The 9,727-nt window shown below is 45.3% G+C and overlaps 21 non-coding genes across 21 annotated transcripts; all 21 read left to right on the forward strand.

Moving 5' to 3' along the window:
• The first annotated feature begins 38 nt into the window (after nucleotides 1–38).
• Nucleotides 39–130, forward strand: TRNAI-UAU (transfer RNA isoleucine (anticodon UAU)). The gene is given in 2 exon segments: nucleotides 39–76; nucleotides 95–130. It is a non-coding gene; the product is annotated as a tRNA-Ile (tRNA).
• A 143-nt stretch (nucleotides 131–273) lies between these two features.
• Nucleotides 274–365, forward strand: TRNAV-UAC (transfer RNA valine (anticodon UAC)). Its single transcript is given in 2 exon segments — nucleotides 274–311; nucleotides 330–365. It is a non-coding gene; the product is annotated as a tRNA-Val (tRNA).
• Nucleotides 366–975: 610 nt separating this feature from the next.
• TRNAI-UAU (transfer RNA isoleucine (anticodon UAU)) lies at nucleotides 976–1,067 on the forward strand. Its single transcript is given in 2 exon segments — nucleotides 976–1,013; nucleotides 1,032–1,067. It is a non-coding gene; the product is annotated as a tRNA-Ile (tRNA).
• A 378-nt stretch (nucleotides 1,068–1,445) lies between these two features.
• Nucleotides 1,446–1,537, forward strand: TRNAI-UAU (transfer RNA isoleucine (anticodon UAU)). Its single transcript is given in 2 exon segments — nucleotides 1,446–1,483; nucleotides 1,502–1,537. It is a non-coding gene; the product is annotated as a tRNA-Ile (tRNA).
• Nucleotides 1,538–1,680: 143 nt separating this feature from the next.
• On the forward strand, nucleotides 1,681–1,772 carry TRNAK-UUU (transfer RNA lysine (anticodon UUU)). The gene is given in 2 exon segments: nucleotides 1,681–1,718; nucleotides 1,737–1,772. It is a non-coding gene; the product is annotated as a tRNA-Lys (tRNA).
• A 378-nt stretch (nucleotides 1,773–2,150) lies between these two features.
• Nucleotides 2,151–2,242, forward strand: TRNAI-UAU (transfer RNA isoleucine (anticodon UAU)). Its single transcript is given in 2 exon segments — nucleotides 2,151–2,188; nucleotides 2,207–2,242. It is a non-coding gene; the product is annotated as a tRNA-Ile (tRNA).
• A 143-nt stretch (nucleotides 2,243–2,385) lies between these two features.
• Nucleotides 2,386–2,477, forward strand: TRNAI-UAU (transfer RNA isoleucine (anticodon UAU)). Its single transcript is given in 2 exon segments — nucleotides 2,386–2,423; nucleotides 2,442–2,477. It is a non-coding gene; the product is annotated as a tRNA-Ile (tRNA).
• An 848-nt stretch (nucleotides 2,478–3,325) lies between these two features.
• Nucleotides 3,326–3,417, forward strand: TRNAI-UAU (transfer RNA isoleucine (anticodon UAU)). Its single transcript is given in 2 exon segments — nucleotides 3,326–3,363; nucleotides 3,382–3,417. It is a non-coding gene; the product is annotated as a tRNA-Ile (tRNA).
• A 142-nt stretch (nucleotides 3,418–3,559) lies between these two features.
• Nucleotides 3,560–3,651, forward strand: TRNAV-UAC (transfer RNA valine (anticodon UAC)). Its single transcript is given in 2 exon segments — nucleotides 3,560–3,597; nucleotides 3,616–3,651. It is a non-coding gene; the product is annotated as a tRNA-Val (tRNA).
• A 610-nt stretch (nucleotides 3,652–4,261) lies between these two features.
• Nucleotides 4,262–4,353, forward strand: TRNAI-UAU (transfer RNA isoleucine (anticodon UAU)). Its single transcript is given in 2 exon segments — nucleotides 4,262–4,299; nucleotides 4,318–4,353. It is a non-coding gene; the product is annotated as a tRNA-Ile (tRNA).
• Nucleotides 4,354–4,495: 142 nt separating this feature from the next.
• Nucleotides 4,496–4,587, forward strand: TRNAI-UAU (transfer RNA isoleucine (anticodon UAU)). Its single transcript is given in 2 exon segments — nucleotides 4,496–4,533; nucleotides 4,552–4,587. It is a non-coding gene; the product is annotated as a tRNA-Ile (tRNA).
• A 378-nt stretch (nucleotides 4,588–4,965) lies between these two features.
• Nucleotides 4,966–5,057, forward strand: TRNAI-UAU (transfer RNA isoleucine (anticodon UAU)). The gene is given in 2 exon segments: nucleotides 4,966–5,003; nucleotides 5,022–5,057. It is a non-coding gene; the product is annotated as a tRNA-Ile (tRNA).
• A 142-nt stretch (nucleotides 5,058–5,199) lies between these two features.
• Nucleotides 5,200–5,291, forward strand: TRNAI-UAU (transfer RNA isoleucine (anticodon UAU)). Its single transcript is given in 2 exon segments — nucleotides 5,200–5,237; nucleotides 5,256–5,291. It is a non-coding gene; the product is annotated as a tRNA-Ile (tRNA).
• A 143-nt stretch (nucleotides 5,292–5,434) lies between these two features.
• On the forward strand, nucleotides 5,435–5,526 carry TRNAI-UAU (transfer RNA isoleucine (anticodon UAU)). Its single transcript is given in 2 exon segments — nucleotides 5,435–5,472; nucleotides 5,491–5,526. It is a non-coding gene; the product is annotated as a tRNA-Ile (tRNA).
• Nucleotides 5,527–5,668: 142 nt separating this feature from the next.
• TRNAV-UAC (transfer RNA valine (anticodon UAC)) lies at nucleotides 5,669–5,760 on the forward strand. The gene is given in 2 exon segments: nucleotides 5,669–5,706; nucleotides 5,725–5,760. It is a non-coding gene; the product is annotated as a tRNA-Val (tRNA).
• An 843-nt stretch (nucleotides 5,761–6,603) lies between these two features.
• TRNAI-UAU (transfer RNA isoleucine (anticodon UAU)) lies at nucleotides 6,604–6,695 on the forward strand. Its single transcript is given in 2 exon segments — nucleotides 6,604–6,641; nucleotides 6,660–6,695. It is a non-coding gene; the product is annotated as a tRNA-Ile (tRNA).
• A 143-nt stretch (nucleotides 6,696–6,838) lies between these two features.
• TRNAI-UAU (transfer RNA isoleucine (anticodon UAU)) lies at nucleotides 6,839–6,930 on the forward strand. The gene is given in 2 exon segments: nucleotides 6,839–6,876; nucleotides 6,895–6,930. It is a non-coding gene; the product is annotated as a tRNA-Ile (tRNA).
• A 141-nt stretch (nucleotides 6,931–7,071) lies between these two features.
• TRNAI-UAU (transfer RNA isoleucine (anticodon UAU)) lies at nucleotides 7,072–7,163 on the forward strand. Its single transcript is given in 2 exon segments — nucleotides 7,072–7,109; nucleotides 7,128–7,163. It is a non-coding gene; the product is annotated as a tRNA-Ile (tRNA).
• Nucleotides 7,164–7,541: 378 nt separating this feature from the next.
• TRNAI-UAU (transfer RNA isoleucine (anticodon UAU)) lies at nucleotides 7,542–7,633 on the forward strand. Its single transcript is given in 2 exon segments — nucleotides 7,542–7,579; nucleotides 7,598–7,633. It is a non-coding gene; the product is annotated as a tRNA-Ile (tRNA).
• A 143-nt stretch (nucleotides 7,634–7,776) lies between these two features.
• TRNAI-UAU (transfer RNA isoleucine (anticodon UAU)) lies at nucleotides 7,777–7,868 on the forward strand. The gene is given in 2 exon segments: nucleotides 7,777–7,814; nucleotides 7,833–7,868. It is a non-coding gene; the product is annotated as a tRNA-Ile (tRNA).
• Nucleotides 7,869–8,246: 378 nt separating this feature from the next.
• On the forward strand, nucleotides 8,247–8,338 carry TRNAI-UAU (transfer RNA isoleucine (anticodon UAU)). Its single transcript is given in 2 exon segments — nucleotides 8,247–8,284; nucleotides 8,303–8,338. It is a non-coding gene; the product is annotated as a tRNA-Ile (tRNA).
• Nucleotides 8,339–9,727: the final 1,389 nt, after the last annotated feature.

A 9,727-nucleotide genomic window follows, 5' to 3' on the forward strand; every position in this document is an offset into this window, starting at 1 on the left:
AACAGTCCTAAAGAAAAGACTCCTATGTGCGACCGTGTTCCCCAGTGGCGCAATTGGTTAGCGCGCGGTACTTATACGACAGTTCTCGTCAGCCTTGCCGAGGTTGTGAGTTCGAGACTCACCTGTGGAATAAAATTTTTATTAGTTTTTATATTTAGTCATGAGGTTAAATGTATACTCGATGCTGGCGACTGCCTGGCTCGAAAAAATTTGTTTACTGGAGTTTTGCGCCGACAACAGTCCTAAAGGAAAGACTCCTACGTGCGACCGTGTTCCCCAGTGGCGCAATTGGTTAGCGCACGGTACTTACACGACAGTTCTCGGGAGCTATGCCGGGGTTGTGAGTTTGAGCCTCGCCTGGGGAGTGAAATTTTTTTTAGTTTTCATAATTAGCCATGAGGTAATTGTATACTCAATGCTGGCGACTGCCTGGCCCCAAAACATTTCTTTACTGGAGTTGTGTGTAGACAACAGTCCCAAAGGAAACACTTTTACGTGCAACCGTGTTCCCCAGTGGCGCAGTTGGTTAGCGCTGAATTTATAGGACAGTTCTCGTGAGCTATGCTGGGGTTGTGAGTTCGAGCTTCACCTGGGGAATGAAATTTTCATTAGTTTTCATATTTAGTCATGAGGTTAATTATATACTCAATGCTGGCAACTGCCTGGCTCGAAAACAATTTTTTACTGGAGTTGTGTTTAGACAACAGTCCTAAAGGAAACACTCTTACGTGCAACCGTGTTCCCCAGTGGCGCAATTGGTTAGCGCACGGTACTTATACGACAGTTTTTGTGAGATATCCCGGTGTTGTGAGTTCGAGCCCCACCTGGGGAATGACATTTTTATTAGTTTTCATATTTAGTCATGAGGGTAATTGTATACTCAATGCTGGCGACTGCCTAGCTCGAAAATATTTGTTTACTGGAGGAGTGTGTAGACAACAGTTGTAAAGGAAACACTCTTACGTGCAACCGTGTTCCCCAGTGGCGCTATTGGTTAGCGCACGGTACTTATACGACAGTTCTGGTGAGCTATGCCGGGGTTGTGAGTTCGAGCCTCACCTGGGGAATAAAATTTTTATTAGTTTTCATATTTAGTCATGAGGTTAGTTGTATACTAAAAGCTGGCGACTGCCTGGCTCGAAAACATTTGTTTACTGGAGGTGTGTGTAGACAACAGTCCTAAAGGAAAGACTCCTACGTGCGACCGTGTTCCCCAGTGGCGCAATTAGTTAGCACACGGTACTTATACGACAGTTCTCGCGAGCTATGCCAGGGTTGTGAGTTCGAGCCTCACCTATGGAATCAAATTTTCATTAGATTTCATATTTAGTCATGAGGTTAGTTGTATAATAAATGCTGACGACTGCCAGGCTCGAAAACATTTGTTTACTGGAGGTGTGTGTAGACAACAGTCCTAATGGAAACACTCTTACGTGCAAACATGTTCCCCAGTGGCGCAATTGGTTAGCGCACGGTACTTATACGACAGTTCCCTTGAGCTATGCCGGGGTTGTGAGTTCGAGCCTCACCTGGGGAATGAAATTTTTATTAGTTTTCATATTTAGTCGTGAGGTTCATTGTATACTGAATGCTGGCGACTGCCTGGCTCGAAAACGTTTGTTTACTGGAGTTTTGCGCAGACAACAGTCCTAAAGGAAAGACTCCTACGTGTGACCGTGTTCCCCAGTGGCGCAATCGGTTAGCGCACGGTACCTTTACGAAAGTTCTCGTGAGCTATGCCGGGGTTGTGAGTTTGAGCCTCACCTGGGGAATGGAATTTTCATTAGTTTTCATATTTAGCCTTGAGGTTAATTGTATACTTAATGCTGGCGACTGCCTGGCTCGGAAACATTTGTTTACTGGAGTTGTGTGGAGACAACAGTCGTAAAGGACACCCTCTTACGTGCAACCGTGTTCCCCAGTGGCGCAATTGGTTAGTGCACGGTATTTATACGACAGTTCTCGTGAGCTATGCGCGGGTTGAGAGTTCGAGCCTCACCTGGGGAATGAAATTTTTATCAGTTTTCTTATTTAGTCATGAGGTTAATTGTATACTCAATGCTGGCGACTGCCTGGCTCGAAAACATTTGTTTACTGGAGGTGTGTGTAGACAAAAGTTCTAAAGGAAACACTCTTACGTGCAACCGTGTTCCCCAGTGGCGCAATTGGTTAGCGCAAGGTACTTATACGGCAGTTCTCGTGAGCTATGCCGGGGTTGTGAGTTGGAGCCTCACCTGGGGAATGAAATTTTTATTAGTTTTCATATTTAGTCATGAGGTTAATTGTATACTCAATGCTGGCGACTGCCTAGCTCGAAAACATTTCTTTACTGGAGGTGTGTGTAGACAAAAGTTCTAAAGGAAACACTCTTACGTGCAACCGTGTTCCCCAGTGGCGCAATTGGTTAGCGCAAGGTACTTATACGGCAGTTCTCGTGAGCTATGCCGGGGTTGTGAGTTGGAGCCTCACCTGGGGAATGAAATTTTTATTAGTTTTCATATTTAGTAATGAGGTTAATTGTATACTCAATGCTGGCGACTGCCTAGCTCGAAAACATTTCTTTACTGGAGTTGTGTGTAGACAACAGTCCTAAAGAAAAGACTCCTACGTGCGACCGTGTTCCCCAGTGGCGCAATAGGTCAGCGCACGGTACTTATACGACAGTTCTCGTCAGCTATGCCGAGGTTGTGAGTTCGAGACTCACCTATGGAATCAAATTTTTATTAGATTTCATATTTAGTCATGAGGTTAATTGTATACTAAATGCTGGCGACTGCCTGGCTCGAAAACATTTGCTTACTGGAGGTGTGTGTAGACAACAGTCCTAAAGGAAACACTTTTACGTGCAACCGTGTTCCCGAGTGACGCAATTGGTTAGCGCTCGGTACTTATACGACAGTTCTCGTGAGCTATGCCGGGGTTGTGAGTTCGAGCCTCACCTGGGGAATGAAACGTTTATTAGTTTTCATTATTAGTCATGAGGTTAATTGTATACTCAATGCTGGCGACTGCCTGGCTCGAAAACTTGTGTTTACTGGAGGTGTGTGTAGACAACAGTCCTAAAGGAAACACTCTTACGTGCAACCGTGTTCCCCAGTGGCGCAATTGGTTAGCGCACGGTACTTATACGACAGTTCTCGTGAGCTATGCCGGGGTTGCTAGTTCGAGCCTCACCTGGGGAATGAAATTTTTATTAGTTTTCATATTTATACATGAGGGTGATTGTATACTCAATGCTGGCGACTGCCTAGCTCGAAAACATTTGTTTACTGGAGTTGTGTGTGGACAACAGTACTGAAGAAAGGACTCCTACGTGCAACCGTGTTCCCCAGTGGCGCAATTGGTTAGCGCACGGTACTTATACGACAGTTCTCGTCAGCTATGCCGAGGTTGTGAGTTCGAGACTCACCTGTGGAATGAAATTTTATTAGTTTTCATATTTAGTCATGAGGTTAAATGTATACTCAATGCTGGCGACTGCCTGGCGCGAAAAAATTTGTTTACTGGAGTTTTGCGCAGACAACAGTCCTAAAGGAAAGACTCCTACGTGCGACCGTGTTCCCCAGTGGCGCAATTGGTTAGCGCACGGTACTTACACGACAGTTCTCGTGAGCTATGCCGGGGTTGTGAGTTTGAGCCTCGCCTGGGGAGTGAAATTTTTATTAGTTTTCATAGTTAGCCATGAGGTAATTGTATACTCAATGCTGGCGACTGCCTGGCCCGAAAACATTTGTTTACTGGAGTTGTGTGTAGACAACAGTCCTAAAGGAAACACTTTTACGTGCAACCGTGTTCCCCAGTGGCACAATTGGTTAGCGCTGTATTTATAGGACAGTTCTCGTGAGCTATGCTGGGGTTGTGAGTTCGAGCCTCACCTGGGGAATGAAATTTTCATTAGTTTTCATATTTAGTCATGAGGTTAATTGTATACTAAATGCTGACGACTGCCTGGCTCGAAAACATTTGTTTACTGGAGGTGTGTGTAGACAACAGTACTAAAGGAAACACTCTCACGTGCAACCATGTTCCCCAGTGGCGCAATTGGTTAGCGCACGGTACTTATACGACAGTTCACGTGAGCTATGCCAGGGTTGCTAGTTCGAGCCTCACCTGGGGAATGAAATTTTTATTAGTTTTCATATTTATACATGAGGTTAATTGTATACTCAATGCTGGCGACTGCCTAGCTCGAAAACATTTGTTTACTGGAGTTGTGTGTGGACAACAGTCCTGAAGAAAGGACTCCTACGTGCAACCGTGTTCCCCAGTGGCGCAATTGGTTAGCGCACGGTACTTATACGACAGTTCTCGTCAGCTATGCCGATGTTGTGAGTTCGAGACTCACCTGTGGAATGAAATTTTATTAGTTTTCATATTTAGTCATGAGGTTAAATGTATACTCAATGCTGGCGACTGCCTGGCGTGAAAAACTTTGTTTACTGGAGTTTTGCGCAGACAACAGTCCTAAAGGAAAGACTCCTACGTGCGACCGTGTTCCCCAGGGGCGCAATTGGTTAGCGCACGGTACTTATACGACAGTTCTCGTGAGCTATGCCGGGGTTGTGAGTTCGAGCCTCACCTGGGGAATGAAACGTTTATTAGTTTTCATTATTAGTCATGAGGTTAATTGTATACTCAATGCTGGCGACTGCCTGGCTCGAAAACATGTGTTTACTGGAGGTGTGTGTAGACAACAGTCCTAAAGGAAACACTCTTACGTGCAACCGTGTTCCCCAGTGGCGCAATTGGTTAGCGCACGGTACTTATACGACAGTTCTCGTGAGCTATACCGGGGTTGCTAGTTCGAGCCTCACCTGGGGAATGAAATTTTTATTAGTTTTCATATTTATACATGAGGTTAATTGTATACTCAATGCTGGCAACTGCCTAGCTTGAAAACATTTGTTTACTGGAGTTGTGTGTGGACAACAGTCCTGAAGAAAGGACTCCTACGTGCAACCGTGTTCCCCAGTGGCGCAATTGGTTAGCGCACGGTACTTATACGACAGTTCTCGTCAGCTATGCCGAGGTTGTGAGTTCGAGACTCACCTGTGGAATGAAATTTTATTAGTTTTCATATTTAGTCATGAGGTTAAATGTATACTCAATGCTGGCGACTGCCTGGCTCGAAATCATTTGTTTACTAGAGTTGTGTGGAGACAACAGTCCTAAAGGAAACACTCTTACGAGCGACCGTGTTCCCCAGTGGCGCAATTGGTTAGCGCACGGTACTTATACGACAGTTCTCCTGAGCTATGCCGGGGTTGTGAGTTCGAGCCTCACCTGGGGAATAAAATTTTTATTAGTTTTCATATTTAGTCACGAGGTTAATTGTATACTCAATGCTGGCGACTGCCTAGCTCGAAAACATTTGTTTACTGGAGTTGTGTGTGGACAACAGTACTGAAGAAAGGACTCCTACGTGCAACCGTGTTCCCCAGTGGCGCAATTGGTTAGCGCACGGTACTTATACGACAGTTCTCGTCAGCTATGCCGAGGTTGTGAGTTCGAGACTCACCTGTGGAATGAAATTTTATTAGTTTTCATATTTAGTCATGAGGTTAAATGTATACTCAATGCTGGCGACTGCCTGGCGCGAAAAAATTTGTTTACTGGAGTTTTGCGCAGACAACAGTCCTAAAGGAAAGACTCCTACGTGCGACCGTGTTCCCCAGTGGCGCAATTGGTTAGCGCACGGTACTTACACGACAGTTCTCGTGAGCTATGCCGGGGTTGTGAGTTTGAGCCTCGCCTGGGGAGTGAAATTTTTATTAGTTTTCATAGTTAGCCATGAGGTAATTGTATACTCAATGCTGGCGACTGCCTGGCCCGAAAACATTTGTTTACTGGAGTTGTGTGTAGACAACAGTCCTAAAGGAAACACTTTTACGTGCAACCGTGTTCCCCAGTGGCACAATTGGTTAGCGCTGTATTTATACGACAGTTCTCCTGAGCTATGCCGGGGTTGTGAGTTCGAGCCTCACCTGGGGAATAAAATTTTTATTAGTTTTCATATTTAGTCACGAGGTTAATTGTATACTCAATGCTGGCGACTGCCTAGCTCGAAAACATTTGTTTACTGGAGTTGTGTGTGGACAACAGTACTGAAGAAAGGACTCCTACGTGCAACCATGTTCCCCAGTGGCGCAATTGGTTAGCGCACGGTACTTATACGACAGTTCTCGTGAGCTATGCCGGGGTTGTGAGTTTGAGACTCACCTGTGGAATGAAATTTTATTAGTTTTCATATTTAGTTATGAGGTTAAATGTATACTCAATGCTGGCGACTGCCTGGCTCGAAATCATTTGTTTACTAGAGTTGTGTGGAGACAACAGTCCTAAAGAAAAACTCTTACATGCGACCGTGTTCCCCAGTGGCGCAATCGGTTAGCGCACGGTACTTATACGACAGTTCTCGTGAGCTATGCGCGGGTTGAGAGTTCGAGCCTCACCTGGGGAATGAAATTTTTATTAGTTTTTCTATTTAGTCATGAGGTTAATTGTATACTCAATGCTGGCGACTGCCTGGCTCGAAAACATTTGTTTACTGGAGGTGTGTGTAGACAACAGTCCTAAAGGAAACACTCTTACGTGCAACTGCGTTCCCCAGTGGCGCAATTGGTTAGTGCACGGTACTTATAAGACAGTTCTCGTGAGCTATCCCGGGGTTGTGAGTTCGAGCCTCACCTGGGGAATGAAATTTTTATTAGTTTTCATATTTAGTCATGAGGTTAATTGTATACGCAATGCTGGCGACTGCCTGGCTCGAAAACATTTGTTTACTGGAGGTTTGTGTAGACAACAGTTGTAAAGGAAACACTCTAACGTGAAACCGTGTTCCCCAGTGGCGCAATTGGGTAGCGCACGGTACTTATACAACAGTTCTCGTGAGCTATGCCGGGGTTGTGAATTCGAGCCTCACCTGGGGAATGAAATTTTTTAGTGTTCATATTTAGTCATGAGGTTAATTGTATACTCAATGCTGGCAACTGCCTGGCTCGAAAACATTTGTTTACTGGAGGTGTGTGTAGACAACAGTCCTAAAGGAAACACTCTTACGTGAAACCGTGTTCCCCAGTGGCGCAATTGGTTAGCGCACGGTACTTATACGACAGTTCTCGTGAGCTATGCCGGGGTTGTGAGTTCGAGCCTCACCTTGGAAATGAAATTTTTATTAGTTTTCATTATTAGTCATGAGGTTAATTGTATACTCAATGCTGGCGACTGCCTGGCTCGAAAACATTTGCTTACTGGAGGTGTGTGTAGACAACAGTCCTAAAGGAAAGACTCCTACGTGCGACCGTGTTCCCCAGTGGCGTAATTGGTTAGCGCACGGTACTTATACGACAGTTCTCGTGAGCTATGCGGGGGTTGAGAGTTCGAGCCTCACCTGGGGAATGAAATTTTTATTGGTTTTCCTATTTACTCATGAGGTCAATTGTATACTCAATGCTGGCGACTGCCTGGCTCGAAAACATTTGTTTAATGGAGGTGTGTGTAGACAACAGTCCTAAAGGAAACACTCTTACGTGCAACCGCGTTCCCCAGTGGCGCAATTGGTTAGCGCACGGTAATTATACGACAGTTCTCGTGAGCTATGCCGGGGTTGTGAGTTCGAGCCTCACCTGGGGAATGAAATGTTCATTAGTTTTCATATTTAGTCATGAGGTTAATTGTATACTCAATGCTGGCGACTGCCTGGCTCGAAAACATCTGTTTACTAGAGTTGTGTGGAGACAACAGTCCTAAAGGAAACACTCTTACGTGCGACCGTGTTCCCCAGTGGCGCAATTGGTAAGTGCACGGTACTTATACGACAGTTCTCGTGAGCTATGCCAGGGTTGTGAGTTCGAGCCTCACCTGGGGAATAAAATTTTTATTAGTTTTCATATTTAGTCTTGAGGTTAATTGTATACTCAATGCTGGCGACTGCCTGGCTCGAAAACATTTGTTTACTGGAGTTGTGCGTAGACAACAGTCCTAAAGGAAAGACTCCTACGTGCGACCGTGTTCTCCAGTGGCGCAATTAGTTAGCACACGGTACTTATACGACAGTTCTCGTGAGCTGTTCCGGGGTTGTGAGTTCGAGCCTCACCTATGGAATCAAATTTTTCTTAGATTTCAAATTTAGTCATGAGGTTAATTGTATACTAAATGCTGACGACTGCCTGGCTCGAAAACATTTGTTTACTGGAGGTGTGTGTAGACAACAGTCCTAAAGGAAACACTCTTACGTGCAACCATGTTCCCCAGTGGCGCAATTGGTTAGCGCACGGTACTTATACGACAGTTCTCGTGAGCTATGCCGGGGTTTTGAGTTCGAGCCTCACCTGGGGAATGAAATTTTTATTAGTTTTCATATTTAGTCGTGAGGTTCATCGTATACTGAATGCTGGCGACTGCCTGGCTCGAAAACGTTTGTTTACTGGAGTTTTGCGCAGACAACAGTCCTAAAGGAAAGACTCCTACGTGTGACCGTGTTCCCCAGTGGCGCAATGGGTTAGCGCATGGTACCTTTACGAAAGTTCTCGTGAGCTATGCCGGGGTTGTGAGTTTGAGCCTCACCTGGGGAATGGAATTTTCATTAGTTTTCATATTTAGCCTTGAGGTTAATTGTATACTTAATGCTGGCGACTGCCTGGCTCGGAAACATTTGTTTACTGGAGTTGTGTGGAGACAACAGTCGTAAAGGACACCCTCTTACGTGCAACCGTGTTCCCCAGTGGCGCAATTGGTTAGCGCACGGTATTTATACGACAGCTCTCGTGAGCTATGCGCGGGTTGAGAGTTCGAGCCTCACCTGGGGAATGAAATTTTTATTAGTTTTCTTATTTAGTCATGAGGTTAATTGTATACTCAATGCTGGCGACTGCCTGGCTCGAAAACATTTGTTTACTGGAGGTGTGTGTAGACAAAAGTCCTAAAGGAAACTCTCTTACGTGCAACCGTGTTCCCCAGTGGCGCAATTGGTTAGCGCAAGGTACTTATACGGCAGTTCTCGTGAGCTATGCTTGGGTTGTGAGTTGGAGCCTCACCTGGGGAATGAAATTTTTATTAGTTTTCATATTTAGTCATGAGGTTAATTGTATACTCAATGCTGGCGACTGCCTGGCTCGGAAACATTTGTTTACTGGAGTTGTGTGGAGACAACAGTCGTAAAAGAAACCCTCTTACGTGCAACCGTGTTCCCCAGTGGCGCAATCGGTTAGCGCACGGTACTTATACGACAGTTCTCGTGAGCTATGCGCGGGTTGAGAGTTCGAGCCTCACCTGGGGAATGAAATTTTTATTAGTTTTTCTATTTAGTCATGAGGTTAATTGTATACTCAATGCTGGCGACTGCCTGGCTCGAAAACATTTGCTTACTGGAGGTGTGTGTAGACAACAGTCCTAAAGGAAACACTTTTACGTGCAACCGTGTTCCCGAGTGACGCAATTGGTTATCGCACGGTACTTATACGACAGTTCTCGTGAGCTATGCCGGGGTTGTGAGTTCGAGCCTCACCTGGAAAATGAAACGTTTATTAGTTTTCATTATTAGTCATGAGGTTAATTGTATACTCAATGCTGGCGACTGCCTGGCTCGAAAACATGTGTTTACTGGAGGTGTGTGTAGACAACAGTCCTAAAGGAAACACTCTTACGTGCAACCGTGTTCCCCAGTGGCGCAATTGGTTAGCGCACGGTACTTATACGACAGTTCTCGTGAGCTATGCCGGGGTTGCTA

The sequence above is a fragment of the Rhipicephalus microplus genome, chromosome 8 (assembly GCF_043290135.1).
Source record: "Rhipicephalus microplus isolate Deutch F79 chromosome 8, USDA_Rmic, whole genome shotgun sequence".
NCBI classification, from domain to species: Eukaryota; Metazoa; Arthropoda; class Arachnida; order Ixodida; family Ixodidae; genus Rhipicephalus; species Rhipicephalus microplus.